The following is a 15,166-nucleotide window of genomic DNA, read 5'->3' as shown; positions in this document are numbered from 1 at the left end:
TTCTTCTGCTGCTTCATTTCTGTACATTGATTTTATATCCTGCAACTGTTAAATTTATGTATCAATCCTAGCAGTGTTTGGTGGAGTCTTTCAGGTTTTCTACTTAGAGTATCATGTCATTGGTGAAGAGTAGAAGTTTGATTTCTTTCTTGCCAATTTTCATGCTTTTTATTTCTTTTTGTTGTCTAATTGCTAAGGCTAGGACTTCCAGTACTTTGTTGAATAACAGTTGTAAGTGTCATGTTCCTGACCTTAGGGGCAAAACTCTCAGTTTTTCCCCATGGAGGATAATATTAGACAGGGGGCTTTCATTTATGGCTTTTGTGATGTTTAGGTATAATCTTTCTAGCCCTACTTTCTTGAGGGTTTTTATTGAAAGAAGAGGCTGTATTTTGTCAAATACTCTTTCTGCATCTATTTAGAGAATCATATGGTTCTTATCCTTTTATTAATATAGTGTACCATGTTAATTGATTTACAGATATTGAACATCCGCTGCAGCCCAGGAATAAATCCCACTTGATCATGGTGCATCTTCTAACGTATTGCTGGATTCAATTTGATGGTATATTTTTGAGAACTTTTGAATCCAGTTTCATCAGGGATATTAGTCTGTAAGTTTAGAATAAAGGTAATGCTGGTCTAATAGAATGACTTTGGAAGTTTTCCTTTCATTTCTATTTTTTTGGAACAGCTTCAAAAGAATAGGTGTGAACTCTTCTCTAAATGTTTGGTAGAATTCCCCTGGGAAGCCATCCAGCCTTGGACTCTTGCTTGTTGGAATATTTTTGATTACTGATTTAATTTATTTGCTGGTTTATGAGTCTGTTCAAATTTTCTCTTCTTGTTTCAGTTGTGGTAGTTTATATGTTTCTAGGATTTATCCATTTCTTGTCCAACTTGTTGCCATATAATTACTTGTAATATTCTCTTATTACTGTTTATATTTCTGTGGTGTTGGTTGGGATCTCTCCTCTGTTTTTTTTTTATTTTATTTATTTGGGTCTTTTCCTTTTTCTTTGTGATAAATCTGGCTAGGGGGTTATCAATTTTGTTAATTCTTCCAAAGAAGCAGCTCTTAATTTGGTTGATCTGTTCTACTACCTTTTTAAAAATTTCAGTATCATTGATTTTTGCTTTAATCTTTATTATTTCCTTTCTTCTGCTTGTTTTGGGCTTAGTTTGTTATTCTTTTCCCAGATCTTTTAGGTGTAAGATTAGGATGTGTATTGGAGACCTTTCTTCCTTCTATGAAGGCCTGGATTGCTATGTACATTCTTCTTCTGACCACCTTTGCTACACACCAAAGGTTTTGGACTGTCATGTTTTCATTTTCATTGGCTTCTTCTTTATTTCTTGGTTAACCCATCCATTCTTTAGTAGGGTGTTCTCCAGGTATTTGTGGTCTTTCCATACTTTTTCTTGTGGTTGATTTTGAGTTTCATAGTGTTGTGGTCTAAAAGTACATATGGTATGATCTCAGTTTTTTCATTGTTGAAGGCTTATTTGTGACACAGTATGTGTTCTGTTCTGGAGGATGTTCCAGGTACACTCAAGAAGAATGTCTATTCTCATGCTTTAGGATGAAATGTGAATATATCTGTTAAGTCCATCCAGTCCATTTTGACATTCAAAGCCATTGTTTCCTTATTGATTTTCTGCTTAAATGATCTGTCCATTGCTATAAGTGAGGTATTAAAGTCCCCTACTATTATTGTATTATTATCAATGGATTTCTTTATGTTTGTGATTAATTGATTTATATATTTGGGTGTTTTCACATTGGGGGCATATTTATAATTGTTAGATCTTCATGGTGGATAGACCCCTTAATTATGGTATAATGCACTTCTTCATCTCTTGTTACAGTCTTGTTTTAAAATCTAGTTTGTCTGATATAAGTATGGCTACTCCAGCTTTCTTTTGATGTCCATGAGCATAATAGATGGTTCTCCATCCCCTCATTTTCAATCTGCAGGAGTCTTTAGGTCTAAAATGAGTTTCTTGTAGGCAGCATATAGATGGATCTTGTTGTTGTATTTTTAATGTTTATTTTATTTAAAAAGAGAGAGAGAATGTAAGTGGGGAAGGGAGAGAGAGAGAGAAAGAGAGAGAGAGAGAGAGAGAGAGAGAGAGAGAGAGAGAGAGAGAATCCCAAGCAGGCTCTGTGCTGTCAGAGCACAGTTCAACGCAGGGCTTAATCCCATGAACTGTGAGATCATGACCTGAGCCAAAATCAAGAGCTGGATGCTTATCTGTCTGAGCCACCCAGGTGCCCCATGGGATTTGTTTTTGTTTTTGTTTTTTATCTATTCTGATATCCTATATCTTGATTGGATCATGTAGTCTGTTTATATAGAGAGTGATTACTGAGAGATATTAACTTGGTGACTTTGTGTTGCCTGTATAATTGGTGTTTCTGGTGATGTTCTTTAGTCCTCTCTAGTCTTTGTTGCTTTTAGTTGTTTGTTTTGTTTTTTTCTCTACTCAGAGAGTCCCCCTTAAATTTTTGTTGCAGGTTGATTTGTTGTAAGTTGCTTAGTTCTCTAAGTCTTGTATCCTGATCTTTTCCATTGTTTCCCTCTTTTTTACTGCTTCGTCATTTTCCATAATTTGATATTGTATATCACTGATTCTCGCCTCTGCTTCGTCCACCCTTGTCATCATGGTATCCATATGAGATTGCATCTCATGTATAGAATTTAAAATTTTTGTTGAATAGATTTCAGTTCTTTTTTTTTCTGCAGAAAGGGATTCTTAGGTGTGTTCTATGCCATTTTCAACCCCAGGTAGTATTTTTTTTTGATGTTTTATTTATTTTTGGCACAGAAATAGAACATAAGTGGGGGAGGGGCAGAGAAAGAGTAAGACACAGAATCCAAAGTAGGCTTAGTCTCTGAGCTATCAGTACAGAGCCTGACATGGGGCTCAAACTCACAGACCATGAGATCATGACCTGAGCCAAAGTAACACACTTTATGACTGAGACACCCAGGTGCCCTATATCCCAGCTAGTATTCTTATAACCCTGGTTTTAAATTCTAATTCGAACATCTTACTTATATCTGTGTTGATTAAATCCCTGGATGTAATTTCTTCTTGTTCTTTCTTTTGTGCTGAATTCCTCTGTCTTGTCATTTTGGAGAAAGAAAAAAATTAGTGAGATAAAAAAATTAAAAAGTTAAAAACAAAACAACACGAAAATCAAATAAAGAAAACTAGATTCTAGGACCATTTTAATCTGCCTGTTGAGAGAATATTGATAGAAAAGAGAAAAAAGAAAAGAGAAAAAATTTAAGTTAAATATTTGAGTGATAGAATAAAGTAAAATAAAGAAATAAAATAAAAATGTACTCTTTCTGTATTTAATAAAGCAAAAGAAAAGAAAGAAATTAAAAAGAATATAACACAAAAACAGAAGCAAAGAAAATGAACAAACCATTGAGCAAACAAAATGAAACCCAAATGAAGCTAGATCCAGTTTCCCCTGGAACTGGAACTTTGCAGCACACTATGGTCTATAGAGGAAGCAGGTAGAAGGGATTTGTGCTGGTCCTCTATAGGATGTGCCTGGAGGGGGCAGGTGGGAGGGGATTGGTGTAACAGCTTTGTTCTCCACTTGGTGGTACTGCTCAGCTCTTTGGGGACAATCAGTGTGGGTGTGTTAGAGATGAAAATGGCTTCAGCCCACTCTCTAGTCTATGGCAAAGGAATTTTAGGCCCCCAAAGACACATGATCAATCTCCTCTCCTTTGTCTCAGGCTTCCTCCAGTCCCCTCTTTTACCCTGTCTGTGTCCAAGCTGTCTTCCTACCAGGCAGCACCTTCTTCCAAAGTTTTATCTCAGATGTGGCTGTATTCCAAATCCCCACATTTCAGAACCCCCTGCAGTTTGGACCCATGCTGATCCTGTTGGGGAGGGTCTAGTTGTGCTGTGGTCGGGTGATGGCTTGTCCCAGAAAACATTTTTGTGACCAAGTAGCAGCAGAGACTCAGAGTTTATGATAAATCACAACACACAGCCAGTGCTAAGTTTTGCAGCTTTCTGGTATCTTTCTTCTAATATCAATAATCGTAGCAGCTCTCCAGGGTTTCCCAGACTTTTGCCCATGGGGAGGCCATATTGCCTCTACCAAATGCACCTGAAGCAAGGAAACTGCTTCTCCCTGTAGGGCACCCAGGCCTCTCAGACCACACTGCCTGCACCCTGGGATTCACCCTTTTTCCTTGCTGGAGCACTATGAGGTGCTGTGCATCAAAACTTCAGACTCTGCACTCCACTGTTTATAGAATCCTGGTGGTATTGAAACCATCTCCTTTGCCCCCGTCAATGGTTTTGGGAAACAGACTTTTTGTCCCTTCTCCTGTGAATGTCTTCACTCTTTCTCTCTCTCTTTCTCTTTAACTACTTTCAGGGGAAGTGCTTTTCTTGCACGATCCCTACGTGCTGCATTATCCCCCTTTCTCTTTCTCTCTCTGTCCTCCTTCAGCACAAATGGCTCCCTAACCTCTGATGCACTGCAGTTTTTCTCTCCCCCAATTCACCTCTCTGTATGGTGTCCCTGCCAAGATCTCTTACTCAAACTAATCAGATTGTTATGTCAATCCTCAGATTAATTTCCTAGGTGTTCAAAATGGTTTGATGCTGATTTAGCTGTGTTTCAGGGAAAAGACAAGCTCAGGGTCCCCTTACTGCTCTGTTGTCTTAACTCCTTCCAAGAGAAGAAATCTTTTAAGAGATCTTGGGAAAGGTTTTCTTTTCTGATATGAAAACCCACAGGAAAAGAAATAGTCCCTCTGTTCTTCCAACAGACACTACTTGTCTTGATATGATGCCTGGAACCGCCGCAGTAATCTCAATGAGAGGCTAGCCTAAGGATAGGCCAACAGGCTAAAAATGGCAGAAAGTAAGAATAGAAGGAGTTGGGTCTTGCTTGATGTCATTTAGATCTGAGCTAACCAATCAAGAGACTAACCTATCTTTAGAATTCTCATTATGTGAAATGAGATACATTTTTCTTCTTATTCAAACCATTGAGTCTGAGTTTTCTGTAACTTAAAGTTGAAAGCATCCTTACTGATGATATTAACTCAAAAGAGGAGAAGCTGGTTTGAGGGGAGGGAAACTATGGTGAGGATTCTACTTTTAAATGTTGACTTTGATGATTCACTATAACTACAGGAAGATTAAAATAGAGGTAAAGCAGAACACGGTTATTAGAGATCATATATAGGTGATCTTTGGAGTCATGATTTACCCAGGAAGTACATGTACAGTGACAAAAGGGTCATGGATGAACATGACCTGAGAAATAAGCTCATTTACAGCATGAACAAACAGAGTCTGAGGAGAAGACAGAGAATGAGGAGACAAAAGCAAAGCACCATCCTTTGGTGATTTCAGAAAACCAGAAGACAGAACTTTAAGAAGGTGATTGCTGCAGAGGGAATTGAGTGCTTTAGTAACAGAGTGGGGTGGGAGCTTGCTTACACTGGACCGAGGAGACTGGGAGTATTGACTACGTCACTGGTTCTCTAATGTTAGAGTAGCTTTATTTAAAAAGAAAAAAAATTAATAGGTTCCTACATAGATTTTCATTCACTTTTTCTGGAGTCAGAGCCCAGAAGGCTACATTATAAACAAGGACTTGGGTGATTCTGGTGTGAATTGTTTATGAACCACACCTTAGGGAACCCTGGGCTATTCTCACCATGGATTACTTGGAAGGGAAAAGGAAAGGTAGAAACTTGAGGCTAGGCAGGGTCAATGGAAGGCATTTATATTGGAAATGACTCAAACATTATTAAAAGGATAAAGGAGAAACAAAGATACCAAAGGAAAAGAGATTATATCTGGTAATACAAGGTCCTGGAAAAGGATATGGTTGGTAAAGGATGAAGTATTCTTCAAGATATAAAAGAAACAGATAAGGTTTTGGTAAAGATGGTAAATCCATCTATCCCCAAACTGCTTGTGGCTTGTGCTATTTCACCAACTGCTATTTATGCTTTCTCTGTCCCCCTGGACATTTTGACACTCTCTTCTTCCAGAAACCCTTAAAAGCTACCCTTAAAGACTCTCCTGGTTGTCCTCTCCTCAATATATAAATTAATGAATAAAATACTGTTAATAGAAACTAATCGAGGATCTTAGTTCGATGGGAAAATTGTTTTTAATCAACTGGATTAAAATTTAATCTTTTACAATGAAATGGGCTACTACCTTCTCATTTCAGGAGATCTCAAGCAGAGACTGGAAAATATTCTCACAAATGTTAAAGAAAGGATTGATGCACTGCATACAGGTTGAACCAGAGAAGTTTGTGTTCTTTTCTATCATTGAGATTCTAAGATTCTAGGTAATATTGGAATAGAAGAGCCTTCACAGAGGAGGAGAAAAAAGCAAGTAGGGTATACAGCTGGGAAGAAATCAGGAACGATAGCATAAGACTATTGAGATTGACTACAAATAGGAGGTTTAAGGGTAGCATTCAGAGGTTTTACTTCTGTATAATTTTTTGTTCAATATTTCCCTAAGTCTCAGCTAAGTGGTGGTGTCAATGTTTGATGTAAATTCCAAGTCAAAATTTAAAACAGCCTCAGGCTATGTCTATGCCTCAGTCTTTCACTGAAGAAAATTTTCAGTCCATCACTGAGGCCAACCCTAATGTTTTCAAGGTGAATGAACAGTTGCATAAAGATTGAAAAATGTGACTGAGGGGTGTCTTGGTCGCTCCGTTGGTTAAGCTCTGACTCTTGATTTCAGCTCAGGTCATGATCCCAGGGTCATGGGACTGAACCTTGTGTTAGGCTCTGCAATGAGTTGAAGCCTGTTTGGGATTCTCTCTCTCTTTCTCTTTGCTCCTCTCCCCCCTTCCCCCCCCCCCTCTTTCTCTCTCTCTCTCATTCTCAAAGAAAAGAAAAAGGCGAAAGAAAAGAAAAAGAATTTATTTAATGACTGGTAATGACTAATGTGTTGCTTTTTCTGTGAGTAAAGTGTATATGGCTGATTAGTGCCAAGTAAAAGGCTAAATGCAAATAAGAAAAAAAGAATAAAGACAAAAGAGGTGCTGTGCTCACTGTGAAAGGCAAAGTTGAGTCCTACTAATTATATTAATTAATTGACATGAATAATGCATCAAGAAAAGAGGCTGATTAATATCAGTAGTGATGAACTTAAATTATATAACAGTCTCTTCAAAGCATTCCATGGATTTCATACTCTTTTAGGCACATATCTCCCTGAAGCCATTAATTTCTAATTCATTAAGGTTGGGTGGTCAGGTGTCTTGTGATAGACATGCAGCAAATGACTGGTAGAACCTAAGCTAAGCACAGAGTTCAACCACTGACCTGTCTAATCCTTCAAATACCAATTTGTATCTTAAATTCTTTTCAGAAAGGCTTGTACTATTGGAAGAATTTGAAACATTTGGCTGAAATAGGAGTGATAGAAATACTTGAAATGACTTCACAGTGCCTGATTGACTGAAGGAAATGATTTCCTGGTGGAATGGCTTGTTGAGTTACTGCTGAAAATGCTTAGTTTGATTTCTCGCCCATCATTAATGGTGTGAAGCACAAGTACATAATGGGCACAGTTGGAATCTATTTTATGCACCCATGCCTGACATTACAACAAGGGACCTAGATGCTATTATTAGAATATGTTTCTAAGTCTCCAGAATACTTCTCTCTCTCTCTCATTGGATTTCAAATATCCCCAGAATCCTTGAGGGGGCTGTTGATGAACTTCCTTGGAGCAAATGATTGTACACTAGAACAACAAGTCCAGAAAGTTATTTTGTAGATTATAGACTGCTGTGCAGGGGTAACTGAACAGCAGAGTTTGAAATGAGTTTTAAAAAGACAAATCAGTTGTAAAATCAGCCCAGAAAAATATGGCCCCAAAACTTTGTTGTTAGCCTAGAAGGAAAATCTCCCTAGGTCTGAAATATTGCTTGGAAATGACTGTGTCTCAGTAATAAGAAGGAGAAAGGGATTCCAAGATATATACCATTCTAATCTAGAAGAAGAGTTTTTCTTTTTAAAAATTTATTTCTTTAAATTCAAGTTAGTTAACCTATGATGTAGTATTGGTTTCTGGAGTAAAACTTAGTGATTCATCACTTGCCTATAATACTTAGTTCTCATCCCCCAAAAGTGCCCTCCTTAATGCCCATCATCCATTTAGTCCATCCCACTACCCATCTCCCCTCCAGCAACCCTCAGTTTGTTCTCTGTATTTGAATCTCTTATGGTTTGTCTCTCTCTCTCTCTGTTTTTATCCTATTTTTCCTTTCTTTCCATGTTCATCTGTTTTGTTTCTTAAATTCTACATGAGTGAAATCATATGATATTTGTCTTTCTCTGACTGCCTTATTTCATTTAGCATAATATACTCGAGTTCCATCCACATTGTTGCAAATGGCAAGATTTCATTCTTTTTGATTACTGAATAATATATATTGTATATATAATATATTATATACATAAATATAAAATATATATATCACATCTTTTTCCATTCATCAGTTGATGGACATTTGGGCTCTTTCCATAATTTGGCTACTACTGATAGCACTGCTACAAACATTGGAGTGCATGTAACCCTTCGAATCAGCATTTCTGCTTCTTAAATTGTGTGACTTTGCCACTTTAAACTCAAATACTCTAAAAACATCTTCCTCTCCCTAAGAACCCAGCAAAGACTCTGGAATAGGGAAGTGGTCAGCACATGTTTGTTAAGTAACTGATGGAATAGACAGAGGAATTCATTGATGGCATCTAAACTGGGTAGGCATGTGACTTACAAGAGTTATGGGGCAGTGAAATATGGCATCCCTAAGCAATAACCTTAAGGCATCTCCTACCCCTTCACTACCTGCTAGGCCAGGGGTGTATCTCTCCTGGATTTAAGCCACAGATAAATTGTGTTATCACAATTTAAAAGAGTATGGGATCTGAGGGAGGAGAAAGCTACAAAGCATGCTATATCCATTCCTTCCACCACCGGGGAACTGCAGTGTGTTCCTACTATGACTTGGTCTTAAAATCACAGAGGAAGAAACTCAGTCTTAGAGGAGTTTTTTGTAGGTTTTGTGAAGTCACATAGTGTGTGAGGAGCAATGCTAAGACTAGATCCCAAGTTCCCAAAATTCTAAGAGCTCTTCCTGTTAGGCTTTTCTTCAGCTTTTTAGGAAGATTCATCTATGGGATCATTTAGGATGGATTTAAGGAGGAGATATTGTAAGCAAGGAGGGAATTCTCTTTAGATATAACATGTTGAGGGACCATGTAAAGGTAGTTACTGTATGAATGAAAAGAAAGCCATGGCGCTGAGAGATTTTACAAAGAAAGAGTTTGGTTTTTTGACCTTAGATTAGATGTAGAAGAGAGGTTTATGGAGTAAATGAGTGAAATTGCTAATTCCTGAGCATCCTGATAAATTAGTCAAGTCGATGGTGTTTTACACCCAATATTCTTACCTTTCAATAACAAATATGGAGGTCTCTGTTGAACAAATGGTGTAGAATTGACACCAATAGAAGAAGGGAAAGAAGGATAGGAGGAAAAAAGGTAGATCATGTGATGAAGAGCAAAGGGTCAGTGAAGGTGGCAGAGAATATGATTGTTGCCAGACAATTCTGTCTGCTTTTTTAAACAGAATTTTATCTGAGCTTATTAGAACCCAACTAAAAACTACATTTCCAGATTCCGTTATGGTACAGATGGTCTCTGACTTTTGGTGGTTTGACTTGGCAGGTTTTTTCTACTTTACAGTGGTCTGAAAGTAATATACATTCAGTAGGAACTGTACTTTGAATTTTCAATTTTGGTCTTTTCCACGCTAGCAATATGTGACAGAATACTGTCTTGTGATTCTGGGCAGCTCCCAATCAGCCTGCCATCATGAAGGTAAATAACTGATTATGGAAGTTTTTACTGTACCTCTACAACCATTCTGTTTTCTTTTTCAGTACAGTATTCAACCGATTACATGAGCTATTTAATACTTTATTATAAAATGGGCTTTGTATTAGATGGGCTTTGTATTTTGCTCAACTTGAGGCTAATGTCAGTGTTCTGAGCATATTTAAGGTCGGCTAGACTAAGCTATGATGCTTACCCAGACATAGCCCATCATAAGTTGAGGACGATCTGCATGCAGCCATGCTTTGTTTAATGAGATTTGTGGTAGACAGCTTTTAAAATGGTTCCCAGACACTTGGGTGGCTCAGTCCTTAAGCACATGACTTTGCTTCAGGTCATGATTTCACAGTTGGTGAGTTTGAGTCCTGCATTGGGAGAGCTGGAACCCGACTTCAGGCGAGCACAAGCCCAACTTTGAGTAAAGTAGCCCCAAGTGAGCCCTGCTTCTCTCTCTCCCCCTACCTCCATCCCTCTCTGTCTCTCCCTCCATCTTCCTCCCTTTCTCGCCCTCCCCCCCCCTCTCTCTTTGCCTCTCTCTCACTTGCACCTCCGCTAAAAAAATGGTTTCTAACAAACCCTTTTGCTATCACCTTCTCTTGAGAATGAGCTGGACCTTCTAATGAATGGAGTATGGACAAAAGTGAAGAAATATCACTTCTAAGATTGGGGTAGAAAGAGGCTATGGCTTCCATCTTGTAGTGTCTTCTCACATTCCTTTGCTCTGAGGGAAGCTCTACAGAGACTCATGGCAAGAAACTGATGGCTCCAGCCAACACATAGAAAGGACCCTAGGCCAGTCAATAGCTTCATAAGTGACCTTAGAAGCATATCTTTCCCAGGTAAGCCTTCAGATAACTTAGATGAAGACAACACTTTGACTGCAGCCTCATGAGAAATCCTGAGTCAGAAGTACTCAGCTCAATTTCACATGGATTCCTGACTGACCCACACAAACTCTGAGACGACACATGTTTCTTGTTTAAAGCTGCTAAGTTTTGGCATAATTTGTTACACAGCAAGAGATAACTAACATAGGATTAAGGAAGTGCCATGAAATATGCACAGAAAGTCTGCCCCCAAAAGCATCATAGCCATCATGTGTCATGCTGCCGGGAATATGACTGTGCTGGAGGGAGCGCCATCAGCTATCTTGGCTCATGGAGTCAAGGATTCTCTACAAGTGCCGACAACACTGACTCCATCTTTGGCCCTCCATCTTTCTCATGCCCAAGCAATGAGCTCCCCTTGGGTTCCTTCCAAGGGGCCTTACGTTTATGCCCTGACTAAAATGTGGGACGCCTTGTTCTGATTTTCCCTAAAGTGCCACTCAGGTAACTGGTAGGGATGACTGTCCCATAGATGATGTCATTTTGGATAACTATGCTTTGACCTCACCACAATGCCTCCCACTCTATAAAAGCTGTGGATTAAGGTCCGGATGTGGAGGGCAGAGAATGACGACATAACACTCACTCTCTCTCCTCTGTCAGTAAGTTGCCCAGAATAAAACTCCGGGTAAAGGGTACGGAGCAAGTTGCTTCATTTTTCTGTTTCAAAGTGCCTCTCCCGTCTAGATGATACTTTACTGTCCCTTCTCCACTTCTAATAGACACCCTCCAGGGATGGCAGAATGTTGAGTGGGAAGAAGCTTTTGAAGACACTGTGGGACTCCCTTACTGGTCATAGACTGCCTATCTCTGATTTCCTTAACCTAAACTTTCCGAAAATAACCAGTGCTACTTTGTGTTGTGTTTTCTGTCATGTTGGACCAAACCTCATCCTGGGCTGGTGTAGGTCGATAGTGATAGGAACAGGAACTCTGCCAGTGTTAAAGAGTACAAATCAAACCTAAGAGAATAAACAGGGGAGACAGGGACTTTTGTAGGATGAGCAGAAAATGCAGGAACATTTATTATAAAGAGGAGAAAAGAATGTCACTAACTGCTGTTGTCAAGCATGCCCCGACTAACACCAATCCAGTGACAGCATTAAAATATAGGTTCCCCAGCCCCGCAGGCAAAAGTTTCGTGGAAGTCTTCTGTCAAAAAATGGTGAAATACACACTATCTCTAAAATGTAAGAATAATTTAATATGTTCAATATGAATATTTTGTACACAATGGCTGATACCTATTTTGGTCCTATTTTATTAAATATTTGTTGATCATGTATTATGTGCTTGGCCCTTAAAATCTTACCTTTTTGTTATTTATTTCTAACAAAGGGAAAAAATTTCTTCTGAATATTGGCATATCAACAGCAACCTTATACCCTTAATCCTATCAGGGCACAAAAGAAAAAAAATTAAAACACCACTTGAAATGTGACACTGGCATTAAATCAGCTATTATCAGAAATATACATTCTTGACATGCATTCCTGATAATACTGTCTGCCAAATGACAAGGAAAGCAGTGAAGGAAAAATGCTCCTTTGGATCTAATCCTAGCCTACAATAGAGAATTTGTTGATAAAGTAAAAGTGCTAGAACTTTAGAAGAATAAAATCATGTTGCATAATATTTTGTGATAGTCAAGGAGAGAAAGGCTGCACTGTATTCAGCAATGTATCAGATTATATATTTACTTATTTTTTATTATTAAAATTTTTTAAACATTTCTTTATTTTTGAGAGAGAGAGACAGAGAGAGACAACACGAGCAGGGGAGGAACAGAGAGAGGGAGACACAGAACCTGAAGCAGGTTCCAGGCTCTGACCTGTCAGCACAGAGCCCGACACGGGGCTCCAACCCACTGACTGCAACATCATGACCTGAGCTAAAGTCTGATGCTTAACCTCCTGAGCCACTGAGGTGCCCCTTATTACTTTTATTATAAAATAGGTGTTCATTGCAGAAGAATGCAGAAAATACAGAAAATTACCAAGGAGAAAATAAGGTAGTAATCTAGAGATAACACAGTTAACATTGTGATGTACGTTCCCACCCCTTTAACACCTGTGTTATACTTCTCTTGTTATACAATTTGTATATAGCTTATATAAAATTTTATACTCTTTCTTTCTGTCATTAATATATCATAAACACTATTTCATTTCTATTTTATAACATGGTCAACTGTTATATTATTTTAATATCTACATGATACTCTATTAAGAAAAATTGCTAAGTTTTCATTGGCTTTATGTGCTAACATTGCATAAAGGATACATTATTGGATTACCTTATTTAATGCTCATTTCAATTCTGTTAAGCACTTTTAGGATTCCCCATTTATACTGCGATATCGGGAAAATAAATAACTTGTAAGGACCCTAAAGTTAAAAATTATAAAATTCATATTTGAAGGGTGTCTGGGTGGCTCAGTTGGTTGAGCATCCGATTTCAGCTCAGGTCATGATCTCATGGTTTGTTGGTTCGAGCCCCGTGTTGGGCTCTCTGCTGACAGCTAGCTCAGAGCCTAGAGACTGCCTCAGATTCTGTACCTCCCTCTCTCTCTAACCCTGCCCTGCTCACGCTGTCTCTCTCTGTCTCTCAAAAATAAATAAAAAATATTAAAAAAAACATTTTTTAAATTCAGAGTTGAATCTTGCTTATTTAAAATTAGTCTGTGCCCTTAACTACTATATTATGGTATTTCTCTTATTGCAGAAATTTATAAAAATTGGTTTAACCCAATCTTCTACTGTTGGATTTCTAATTTTTTTAATGTTTATTTATTTTTGAGATAGAGACAGAGTACAAGCAGGGGAGGGGCAGAGAGAGAGGGAGACATAGAATCTGAAGTAGGCTCTAAGCTCCAAGCTATCAGCACATAGTCCAATGCAGAGCTTGAACTCACGAACCACAAGATCATGACCTGAGCCAAAGTCAGATGCTTTACTGACTGAGCCAGCCAGGCATTCCTACTGTTGGATTTCTAAAAGGTTTACAGTTTTAGGCTATTATAAATAATGTTGTCCTTAACAACTTTGGCCTTACACTTCTGTGACTATCTATTTTTGTTACCTTAAGATAAGTTACAAAAATGAAATTGCTGATTGAAAGAGTATGCAATAATTCTAACACATTATGTAGTTAAAAATATGTTTGCCAATTTGACAGGAAAAGTAGTTTTTTTCTTTAAATGTAGATTTCTTAGATTATTAATGAGATAGAAAATGTGATGGCTATTTAATTTTAGTTTTTAAATACCTGACAATATTTTTGGCATAATTTATACTGGCTTTAAAATTTTCCTTCTTGATTAGTAAGAACTCTTTTCATATTAATGATAGTCAAAATTTATCATAAATATTTTCCAATTTCTCTTCTAAAATTTGGCCTTAAAATTCTGCTCATGGTATTTTTATTAGATTTAAAATTTTAGGCAGCATATTAATATTTTCTTTGTTTTCTAAATTTGCATTTATGTTCAGAAAGACACGGTACTCTTTAGGTCCAGACAAATATTCAACCTTATTTTTGAGCAGTTTTTATTTTTTTTAATTTTTTAAAATTAATTAAATTTTATTCATTTCAAGATTATAGATTAAAATAATCAACTTAAGTGTAAAAACTAACATTAAATTTCATTCAAGATTATAGATTTTTTTGGAATTAAAATTTTTCTTTTAATTTTTATTTATTTTTTATTTATTTATTTTTTATTTTTTTATTTTTTTATTTTTTAACATTTTTTTGAGTATAATACAATTTATTTTTTTAACATATGCAATAATTTTCCATCATTTACAATACAGTAGTTACGATGACACTCCAAATAGAAAAGCAAAGTAAAAAATCAAAACCCCAACTTCTATTTCATGTAATTAGACTTATACAGAAATTAGAAGGTTAAGTAACAACTAGTTAATCACCTAATTTCACAGCTATCTGAAGTGGCGATCGTTATATAGCAGCTTATCTATGATACATTCAAGATACATGATACAATTTGTTACTTGCCCATAAGCTAAAACACAGCCTGCTTAATACCTTTCCTTAAATTCCACCTCTATACTACAATATACGTGAGGTCCATGCAAAAAAGTAGCTACCTTTTATATAGAAAATGGATGATTAAGTCCCTACAAGCACATCAAACGATGCTCAACATCACTCATCATCAGTGAAACACAAATCAAAACCACACTGAGATACTACCTCACACCAGTCAGAGTGGCTAAAATGAACAAATCAAGAGACTATAGATGTTGGCGAGGGTGTGGAGAGACAGGCACCCTCCTACACTGTTGGTGGGAATGTAAACTGGTGCAGCCGCTCTGGAAAACAG

Source organism: Suricata suricatta, chromosome 10, assembly GCF_006229205.1.
Source record: "Suricata suricatta isolate VVHF042 chromosome 10, meerkat_22Aug2017_6uvM2_HiC, whole genome shotgun sequence".
NCBI lineage: Eukaryota > Metazoa > Chordata > Mammalia > Carnivora > Herpestidae > Suricata > Suricata suricatta.
This window is presented reverse-complemented; position numbering follows the sequence as displayed.